The sequence below is a fragment of the Oncorhynchus nerka genome, unplaced genomic scaffold (assembly GCF_034236695.1).
Source record: "Oncorhynchus nerka isolate Pitt River unplaced genomic scaffold, Oner_Uvic_2.0 unplaced_scaffold_1061, whole genome shotgun sequence".
NCBI classification, from domain to species: domain Eukaryota; kingdom Metazoa; phylum Chordata; class Actinopteri; order Salmoniformes; family Salmonidae; genus Oncorhynchus; species Oncorhynchus nerka.
Window position 1 is genome coordinate 51574 of NW_027040252.1, and position 12077 is coordinate 63650.

Here is a 12077-nt window from a genome sequence, read left to right on the forward strand (position 1 = left end):
TATACTGCTAATTATCACTCTATATATCACCATCCTTCTATACTTCTATCACAAGTAGTTACAAACAGCACAGGTTTTAAACTCTGACCCTATAGGGTGTATAATGTCTTTATAAATTTAAAAATGTTCTTGTGCGTTTTTCTTTTTGTCTCATGACTCCTGGGTGCTTTGTTGACTACAAACTTTCTTTACCAATCCGTGAGACAGACTGTTTGTTCCCACACTCGGGACTCTGATTCTCTATTGGTTACACAGACTCTTGGCCTCCCATCCTATTCTAACCACCTCTCGCTGGCCTTGTATTCATGTTACCTGATGAAATTGCTGTACAATATGACCTTGTTGCCATCTAATGCACATTCAGATGTCATAAATCAGCACTGCAGAGATCTCCCTGTACTATGCCGTGCCTTCATTGTATTACTGTTGTTGATATCTGGAAATGTGCATGTTCACCCTGGCCCATCTACTGTTGCTAGGCCCAATTCTGACTGGTGCTCTGATATCACTAATTTCTGCTCTCGTAAAAGCCTGGGTTTTCTGCACGTTAACACTAGAAGCTTATTACCTAAAATGGATCAATTGAAAGTGTGGGTTCACAGCTCCAATCCAGATGTGTTGGTCATTGCTGAGACGTGGTTAAGGAAGAGTGTTTTGAATACTGATGTGAACCTTTCTGGTTATAACCTTTTTCGGCAAGACAGATCTTCCAAAGGTGTGGGAGTGGCAATCTTTATCAAGGATCACCGTCAGTGCTCGGTTGTCTCCACCAAGTCTGTCCCCAAACAATTTGATTTGCTGGTTTTAAGCATTAAACTTTCAAAGCCAACATTTCCTCATCTCCCACCCCTTGTAATGTGACTATCCCCGATGTTTCTCCCTCTTTACCCCCTGCCCCGCTACAAAGTTTCTCCCTGCAGGCAGTCACTGAGTCCGAGGTGCTAGAGGAGCTCCTGAAACTTGCTGCCCCTATCATCACCAAGCCTATCTCTGACCTGTTTAACCTGTCTCTCCTTTCTGAGGAGGTTCCCATTGCTTGGAAGGCAGCCACGGTTTGTCCTTTATTTAAAGGGGAGATCAAGCTGATCCTAACTGTTATAGGGCCTATTTCTATGTTGCCCTGTTTATCAAACGTGTTGGAAAAACGTGTCAATAATCAACTGACTGGCTTTCTTGATGTCTATAGTATTTTCTATGGTATGGCCATCTGGTTTCCGCTCAGGTTATGGATGTGTCACTACAACCTTAAATGTCCGCAATGATGTCATCATTGCCCTTGATTCTAATCAATGTTGTGCTGCTATTTTTATTGACTTGGCCAAAGCTTTTGATACGGTAGACCATTCCATTCTTGTGGGCTGGCTAAGGAGTATTGGTGTCTCTGAGGTGTCTTTGGCCTGGTCTGCTAACTACCTCTCTCGAAGAGTGCAGTGTATAAAGTCAGAAAATCTGCTGTCTCAGCCACTGCCTGTCACCAAGGGAGAACCCCAAGGCTCCATCCTAGGCCCCACGCTCTTCTCAATGTACATCAACAACATAGCTCAGGCAGTAGGAAGCTCTCTCATCCATTTATATGCAGATGATACAGTCGTATACTCAGCTGGCCCCTCCCCGGATTCTGTGTTAAATGCTCTACAACAAAGCTTTCTTAGTGTCCAACAAGCTTTCTCTACCCTTAACCTTGTTCTGACACCTCCAAAACAAAGGTCATGTGGTTTGGTAAGAAGAATGCCCCTCTCCCCACAGGTGTGATTACTACCTCTGAGGGTTTAGAGTTTGACGTAGTCACTTCATACAAGTACTTGGGAGTATGGCTAGACGATGCACTGTCTTTCTCTCAGCACATATCAAAGCTGCAGGCTTAAGTTAAATCTAGACTTGGTTTCCTCAATCGTAATCGCTCCTCTTTCACAACAGCTGCCAAACTAACCCTGATTCAAATGACCATCCTTCCCATGCTAGATTACGGAGACATAATTTATAGATCGGCAGGTAAGTGTGCTCTCGAGCGGCTAGATGTTCTTTACCATTCGGCCATGAGATTTGCCACCAATGCTCCTTATAGGACACATCACTGCACTCTATACTCCTCTGTAAACTGGTAATCTCTGTGTACCTGTCGCAAGACCCACTGGTTGATGCTTATTTATTAAACCCTCTTAAGCCTCACTCAAATCAAAATCAAATCAAATCAAATGCATTTAGATAGCCCTTCGTACATCAGCTGATATCTCAAAGTGCTGTACAGAAACCCAGCCTAAAACCCCAAACAGCAAGCAATGCAAGTGTTGAAGCACGTTGGCTAGGAAAAACTCCCTAGAAAAAACCTAGGAAGAAACCTAGAGAGGAACCAGGCTACGAGGGGTGGCCAGTCCTCTTCTGGCTGTGCCGGGTGGAGATTATAACAGAACATGACCAAGATGTTAAAATGTTCAAAAATGACCAGCATGGTCAAATAATAGGTCTGGGACAGGTAGCGCGTCCGGTGAACAGGTCAGGATTCCATAGCCGCAGGCAGAACAGTTGAAACTGGAGCAGCAGCACGGCCAGGTGGACTGGGGACAGCAAGGAGTCATCATGCCAGGTAGTCCTGAGGCATGGTCCTACGGCTCAGGTCATCCGAGAGAGAGAAAGAAAGAGAGAAAGAGAGAATTAGAGAGAGCATACTTAAATTCACACAGCACACCGGATAAGACAGGAGAAGTACTCCAGACTCCCCCCAGTACTCCTCACTCCCCCCTATCTGAGATATCTACTGCAGCCCTCATCCTCCACATACAACACCCGTTCTGCCAGTCACATTCTGTTTAAGGTCCTCAAAGCAGACACATCCCTGGGTCGTTCCTCTTTTCAGTTCGCTGCAGCTAGTGACTGGAACAAGCTGCAACAAACACTCAAACTGGACAGTTTCATCTCAATCTCTTCATTGAAACACTCAAAGACTCAATCATGGATCTTTGTAGTACTTTCTGGTTTACATTTCCCATGAATATCACTGGACAATCACAGAGTACCACAGGACATTTGCTAATACAAGTTAGTAATGATGGCTACCTATCTACAATACAGACTAGTAATGATAGTTAGATAGCTAACAATGCTAATACAAGTTAATAATGATGAGATGGCGCCGAAGAAGATGGTTGACATTTTACATGCCCATAACGAATTGTGCTATTTTGTTCGTTTTTTTGCGTTGTTTGTAAATTATTTTTTAAATGTATTTTGTACATAATGTTGCTGCTACCATCTCTTATGACCGAAAATAACTTCTGGACATCAGAACTGGGGTTACTCACCACGAACTGGAAGAAAACTTTTCCTTTAAAGAGTCAGACGAGAAAGAGAGAACAGAGAAGCTACGGCTGGTAAGACGAGGGGTGGGTGTCAATAACAGCTGGTGCGCGACGTCTAATATCAAAGAAGTCTCGAGGTATTGCTTGCCTGAGGTAGAGTAACTTATGATAAGCTGTAGACCACACTGTCTACCAAGAGTTCTCATCTATTTTTATTCCTAGCCTAGTCTATTTACCACCATAGACCGATGCTGGCACTAAGACCGCACTCAAGCAACTCTATAAGGCCATAAGCAAACAAGAAAATGCTCACCCAGAAGTGGCTCTCCTAGTGGCCGGGGACTTTAATGCAGGCAAACTTAAATCAGTATTTTTTTGCCAGCATGTCACATGTGCAACCAGAGGAATAAAACTCTTGACCACCTTTACTCCACACACAGAGATGAGCACAAAGCTCTCCCCCGCCCTCCCTTGGCAACTCTGACTATAATTATATCCTCCTGATTCCTGCTTACAAGCAAAAACTAAAGCAGGAAGTACCAGTGACTCACTCAATAAGTGGTCAGATGATGCGGATGCTACGATACAGGACTGTTTTGCTAGTACAGACTGGAATATGTTCTGGGATTCATCCAATGGCATTGAAGAGTATACCACCTCAATCACAAGCTTCATCAATAAGTGCATCGACGATGTTCCCCCCACAATGACCGTAAATACATATCCCAACCAGAAGCCATGGATTACAGGCAACATCGGTATCGAGCTAAAGGCTAGAGCTGCTGCTTTCAAAGAGAGGGACACTAATCTAGACGCCTATAAGAAATCCCGCTATGCCCTCCGACGAACCATCAAACAAGGAAAGCATCAATACAGGATTAGGATTGAATACTACTAGACCGGCTCTGACGCTCGTCGGATGTGGCAGGGCTTGAAAACTATTACTGGCTAAAAAGGGAATCCCAGACGCGAGCTGCCCAGTGACGCAAGCCTACCAGACGAGCTAAATGCCTTTTATGCTCTCTTCAAGGCAAGCAACACTGAAGCATGCAGGAGAGCACCAGGAGAGTGCGATAACACTCTCGTAGCCGATGTGAGCAAGACCTTTAAACAGGTCATTCACAAAGCCGCGGGGCCAGATGGATTACCAGGAGGTGTACTCAAAACATGCGTGGACCAACAGGCAGGTGTCTTCACTGACATTTTCAACCTTTGCCTGACTGAGTCTGTAATACCTACATGTTTCAAGCACCCACCATAGTCCCTGTGCCCAATGAAGCGAAGGTAACCTGTCTAAATGATTACCGCCCCATAGCCCTCACGTCAGTAGCCATAAAGTGCTTTGAAAGGCTGGTCACATCAACAGCATCCTCCCGGACACCCTAGACCATCTCCATTTGCATACCGCGACATAAGGAACACCTATGTGACAATGCTGTTCATTGACTACAGCTCAACACCATAGTGCCCATGAAGCTCATCACTAAGCTAAGGACCCTGGGACTAAACACCTCTCTCTGCAAATGGATCCTGGACTTCCTGAGGGGGCCACCCCCAGGTGGTAAGGGTAGGCAATAACACTGCCACACTGATCCTCAACACTGGGGCACCTCAGGGGTGTGTACTTAGTCCCCTCCTGTACTCCCTGTTCACCCACAACTGCGTGGCCAAACAAGACTCCAACACCATTAAGTTTGTTGACGACACAACAGTGGTAGGCCTGATCACCGACAATGATGAGACAGCCTGTAGGAAGGAGGTCAGAGAACTGGTAGTGTGGTGCAGGACAACAACCTCTCCCTCAATGTGAGCAAGACAAAGGAGCTGATCATGGATGACAGGAAAAGGTGGACCGAACAGGCCCCCATTAACATCAATGGGGCTGTAGTGGAGTGAGTTTCAAGTTCCTTGGTGTCCACATCATCAACAAACTATCATGGTCCAAACAAACCAAGACAGTCTTGAAGATAGCACGACAAAACCTTTTGCCCCTCAGGAGACTGACAAGATTTGGCATGGGTCCCCAGATCCTCAGAAGTAGCTGCACCATCGAGAGCATCCTGACCGGTTGCATCACCGCCTGGTATGGCAACTGCTCTGCATCTGACCGTAAGGCGCTACAGAGGGTAGTGCGTACGGCCCAGTACATCACCGGGGCCAAGCTTCCTGCAATCCGGGAACTATATAATAGGTGGTGTGAGAGGAAAGCCCATAAAATTCTCCAGTCACCCAAGTCATAGACTGTTTTCTCTGCTACCACACGACAAGCGGTACCGGAGCTCTAAGTCTAAGACCAAAAGGCTCCTTTACAGCTTCTACCCCCAAGCCATAAGACTGCTGAACAATTAATCAGATGGCCACCGGACTATTACATTTACCCCACACCAATTTGTTTTAACCCTAACCCTGGCTCACTGAATTGTGTAACACATCCTCACATTAGCACTAATCCTGACCTTAACACTAACCCTCACCCTGACACTAACCAACACCTTAACACTAACCCTGTCCTTAACACTAACCCTCACCCTGACACTAACCAACACCTTAACACTAACCCACACCTTAACACTAACACATAACCTTAACACTAACCCTAACCCTGGCTCACTGAATTGTGTAACACATCCTCACATTAGCACTAATCCTGACCTTAACACTAACCCTCACCCTGACACTAACCCTGTCCTTAACACTAACCCACACCTTAACACTAAACCTCACCCTGACACTAACCCTGACCTTAACACTAACCCACACCTTAACACTAACCCTCACCCTGACACTAACCCTGTCCTTAACACTAACCCACACCTTAACACTAACCCTGTCCTTAACACTAACCCACACCTAAACACTAACCCACACCCTGACACTAACCCACACCCTGACACTAACCCACACCTTAACACTAACCCACACCTTAACACTAACCCACACCTTAACACTAACCCTCACCTTAACACTAACCCTCACCTTAACACTAACCCTTACCTTAACACTAACCCTCACCTTAACACTAACCCTCACCTTAACACTAACCCTCACCCTAACACTAAATGTATATTGCCTCGTTATTGTTATGTTGTGTTAATTTATATTATTTTTTACTTTAGTTTATTTGGTAAATATTTTCTTAACTCTTGAACTACACTGATGGTTAAGAGCTTGTAAGTAAGCATTTCACAGTAAGGTGTCATCTACAAGTCTCTGCTAGGTAAAGCCCAGCCTTACCTCAGCTCACTGGTCACCAGAGCAGCACCCACCCGTCGCACGAGCTCCAGCAGTTATATCTCACTAGTCACCCCCAAAGCCAATTCTTCCTTTGGCCGCCTCTCCTTCCAGTTCTCTGCTGCCAATGACTGGAACGAACTGCAAAAATCTCTGAAGCTGGAGACTCTTACCTCCCTCACTAGCTTTAAGCACCAGCTGTTAGAGCAGCTCACAGATCTTTGCACCTGTACATAGCTCATCTGTAAATAGCCCATCCAATCTACCTCATCCCCATACTGTATTTATTTTTCTTGTTCCTTTGCACCCCATTATCTCTACTTGCACATTCATCTTCTGCACATCCTACTATTCCAGTGTTTAATTGCTAAATTGTAATTATTTTGCCACTATGGCCTATTTATTGTCTTACCCCCCTTATCCTACCTCATTTGCACACGCTGTTTATAGATTTTTCTACTCTATTATTGATTGTATGTTTGTTTACTCCATGTGTAACTCTGTGTTGTTGTTTACTCCATGTGTAACTCTGTGTTGTTGTTTGTGTCGAACTGCTTCGCTTTATCTTGGCCAGGTCGCAGTTGCAAATGAGAACTTGTTCTCAACTAGCCTACCTGGTTAAATAAAGGGAACTTGTTCTCAACTAGCCTACCTGGTTAAATAAAGGGAACTTGTTCTCAACTAGCCTACCTGGTTAAATAAAGGTGAAGGAAAATAAAAAAGGTCTACACTTGTATTCGGCGCATTTGACAAATAGAGTTTAATTTGATTAGATAGCGAACAATGCTTATACAGGCTAATTACAATAGTTAGCTATATATCACTCTATCCTGTATTTTGGTTGATAATTTACTGTATGTGTGTTTGTGTTAGATGGGGGTAACGTTTTCCGCAGTGTTTGGAGTGATCCTGTATCGTATCACCATGCTGTCTATCTGGTCCATGAACCCAGACCCTGAGGCCAAGGCCTCTGTTAGGATGACCGTCACCACCACTGCCATCATCATCAACCTGCTTGTTGTATTGATACTGGATGAGATCTACGGAGCTATCGCTGTCTGGCTGACTAAACTGGGTAACACTAACACTGACCCTATCGCTGTCTGGCTGACTAAACTGGGTAACACTAACACTAACCTGACCCTCACCCTAACACTGACCCTATCGCTGTCTGGCTGACTAAACTGGGTAACACTAACACTAACCTGACCCTCACCCTAACACTGTCTGGCTCACTAAACTGGGTAACACTAACACTAACCTGACCCTGACCCTGACACTGACCCTATCGCTGTCTGGCTGACTAAACTGGGTAACACTAACACTAACCTGACCCTCACCCTAACACTGTCTGGCTCACTAAACTGGGTAACACTAACCTGACCCTCACCCTAACACTGACCCTATCACTGTCTGAATGACTAAACTGGGTAACACTAACCTGACACTGACCCTATCGCTGTCTGGCTGACTAAACTGGGTAACACTAACACTAACCTGACCCTCACCCTAACACTGACCCTATCGCTGTCTGGCTGACTAAACTGGGTAACACTAACACTAACCTGACCCTCACCCTAACACTGACCCTATCACTGTCTGGCTGACTAAACTGGGTAACACTAACCTGACCCTGACCCTGACACTGACCCTATCGCTGTCTGGCTGACTAAACTGGGTAACACTAACCTGACCCTGACACTGACCCTATCGCTGTCTGGCTGACTAAACTGGGTAACACTAACACTAACCTGACCCTCACCCTAACACTGTCTGGATCACTAAACTGGGTAACACTAACCTGACCCTGACCCTGACACTGACCCTGACACTGACCCTATCGCTGTCTGGCTGACTAAACTGGGTAACACTAACACTAACCTGACCCTCACCGTAACACTGACCCTATCACTGTCTGGCTCACTAAACACTAACACTAACCTGACCCTCACCCTAACACTGTCTGGCTCACTAAACTGGGTAACACTAACCTGACCCTGACCCTGACACTGACCCTGACACTGACCCTATCGCTGTCTGGCTGACTAAACTGGGTAACACTAACCTGACCCTGACCCTGACACTGACCCTGACACTAAACTGGGTAACACTAACACTAACCTGACCCTGACCCTAACACTGACCCTATCGCTGTCTGGCTGACTAAACTGGGTAACACTAACACTAACCTGACCCTCACCCTAACACTGACCCTATCACTGTCTGGCTGACTAAACTGGGTAACCCCTGACCCTGACCCTGACACTGACCCTATCGCTGTCTGGCTGACTAAACTGGGTAACACTAACACCCTAACACTGACCCTCACCCTAACACTGTCTGGATCACTAAACTGGGTAACACTAACCTGACCCTGACCCTGACACTGACCCTGACACTGACCCTATCGCTGTCTGGCTGACTAAACTGGGTAACACTAACACTAACCTGACCCTCACCGTAACACTGACCCTATCACTGTCTGGCTCACTAAACTGGGTAACACTAACACTAACCTGACCCTCACCCTAACACTGTCTGGCTCACTAAACTGGGTAACACTAACCTGACCCTGACCCTGACACTGACCCTGACACTGACCCTATCGCTGTCTGGCTGACTAAACTGGGTAACACTAACCTGACCCTGACCCTGACCCTGACACTGACCCTGACACTGACCCTATCGCTGTCTGGCTGACTAAACTGGGTAACACGAACACTAACCTGACCCTGACCCTGACACTGACCCTATCACTGTCTGGATCACTAGAATGGGTAACACTAACCTGACCCTGACACTGACCCTATCGCTGTCTGGCTGACTAAACTGGGTAACACTAACACTAACCTGACCCTCACCCTGACACTGACCCTATCGGTCTGGCTGACTGAACTGGGTAACACTGACCCTAACCCTAACCCTAACACTAACCCTGACACTGACCCTATCGCTGTCTGGCTGACTAAACTGGGTAACACTAACCTGACCCTAACACTAACCCTCACCCTAACACTAACACTGACCCTATCGCTGTCTGGCTCACTAAACTGGGTAACACTAACCTGACCCTAACACTGACCCTCACACTAACCCTGACACTGACCCTATCGCTGTCTGGCTGACTGAACTGGGTAACACTAACCTGACCCTGACCCTATCGCTGTCTGGCTGACTAAACTGGGTAACATTAACCTGACCCCTAACACTGACCCTCACCCTAACCCTAACACTGACCCTATCGCTGTCTGTCTAACTAAACTGGGTAACATTAACCTGAACCCTAACACTGACCCTCACCCTAACCCTAACACTGACCCTCACCCTTTCACTGTCTGGCTGTCTGGCTAACTAAACTGGGTAACATTAACCTGACCCCTAACACTGACCCTCACCCTAACACTAACACTGACCCTATCACTGTCTGGCTCACTAAAGTGGGTAACACTAACCTGACCCTAACACTGACCCTAACACTAACACTGACCCTCACCCTAACACTAACACTGACCCTATCACTGTCTGGCTCACTGAACTGGGTAACACTAACCCTCACCTTAACCCTCACCTTAACCTTAACCCTAACACTAACCCTCACCTTAACCTTAACCCTAACACTAACCCTCACCCTGTCACTGTCTGGCTCACTGAACTGGGTAACACACACTTCTGATAACATCTAATAATGTGATTGGCTTGTCTTGTCTGTCAGAGGTTCCTAAGACAGAAGCGGAGTTTGAGGAGCGTCTGATTCTGAAATCGTTTCTGTTGAAGTCCATGAACACCTTTGCTCCTGTCTTCTATGTGGCTTTCTTCAAGGGCAGGTGAGGGTGTGTGGTGTGTGTGTGTGTGTGTGTGTGTGTGTGTGTGTGTGTGTGTGTGTGTGTTTTATTTATTTATTTTTATTGAACCTTTACATTGACAGGAGTCATGTTGAGACCAAGGTCTCCTTTCCAAATGAGCCCTGTATAGCACCACAATACCAAATAATAAAACATTATACACATCAGTTCACTAGGAAAAGACAAACAGAGATACACAATCATAGAAAATAAACCCATGTTCCAGCATAAAGGTCCTCAATCATTCATCTGAATTGCTCTCTTTTTTTACTTTTGGAGATTATTCCACAAGTAAAATGCAATAAAACTGAAATCTGATTTACCTAACTCTGTAGAGACCCAATTCATTTCCAGAGTTAGCCATCCCTGACACCGGGTGTGGTAACTCCTACGTGTAAAGGTTATTCATGATGTTATAGGTACAGAGGGAGTTTTTGCAAAAGAGCTTTATGAATGAAAAGAGAGCAATGTAATTACTTTTATACAACGGGTGGGTCTAATCCTGGATGCTGATTGGTTCAAATTGTGTTCCAGGCGGTATCTACAGGTCGTTATCAATAAAACATCACAAGGTGCAGAGCAATCGATTTTCCTTCTCGGGGCAAGGAGACCCCCAGCTCCACTAAAATCATTGATGACTTCGTGCCATTTTCAAGGGATTGTTAAATAAATGTTAACTATCTGGTTGTAATATCATCAGCACGACACAATCCAATGTGAGTGAGTGTGTTGATGAAACGCGTTTTGCTAGCCTGAATTACAATACTCCGCCATTTTATTTATCACAACGTGAATTTCACAAAATGTTTAATTCTGTGTTTGGTTTATCCGGGACAATGTGGTCTGTCAGGACTTCCAATGTAGCTGCTATTTGCTTGCAGAGGCCTACAGGTGCAAAGTGGCTACTTTTAGCAAACAAGTAGCGAACGTACACAAGCTACTGGGGAATCCACACCCGCCTACTTCTTCTTTATCTTCTACCCCAGTAGTCAGATGCCGCTCTGGCCTAGTGGAAGTGTCTCCGCTGTGTCGGCTCTCTACAGCCGACTGGCCGTTACTCTGCAGGGATCCCTCCCAGAAGGGGTCTTCCCCTTTCCTGGATAATGGAGTTAGTAGGATGTTCCTGTTCTGAATCAACCAGCCATGGAGACATGTCACTCGCCGTGGAAGTTGAAAACAGAGACCTCTGGCAATGGGGGCCTCCTTGGCGAAGGTGAGCCCGGACCGGACACAGACTAGAAACCGCTTCGATGCCCTGGTTCCAGAGGTTACGGCGCCGCCTTCCCTGGGGGCTTAAGATTTGAGATCGGATACAGAGGTACTTGGGCCTTCGTCCTCTATTTTGTCTTCGTCTCCGGTGGCTTCTACCTTGGGTTCAGATCCTCAGAGCTCCGCCCTCGTCGGACCGTGAGGCTGTCTAAGACTGCAGCTCAACCTTTTTGTTTCAGTCTGTTGTTTCAGAAGTTTTATTTTGCTTTATTTTTTATTTGTTTTCATAAGTGTTTGTGTCAAAACCTGCTACCAACTAGCCAGGTAGCCAGCTAGGTTGCAATGGATCCCGCTTAGACCTAGAATAGCTAACAAACTTTTCCAGCACTGTAGAAGCTGTGTTTATTGTGCTCTTGTCTGGGACAATATTGACAATCTGGAGTTCCAATGTGGCATTTGTTTGCTTATGGAGGATTACAGGAATGAGGTGGCATTCCTT

General features: G+C 45.9%; 1 pseudogene; it reads left to right on the forward strand.

Moving 5' to 3' along the window:
* LOC115120822 (anoctamin-2-like) overlaps nt 1–12077 on the forward strand; it is a 130698-nt pseudogene that overhangs the window by 45359 nt on the left and 73262 nt on the right.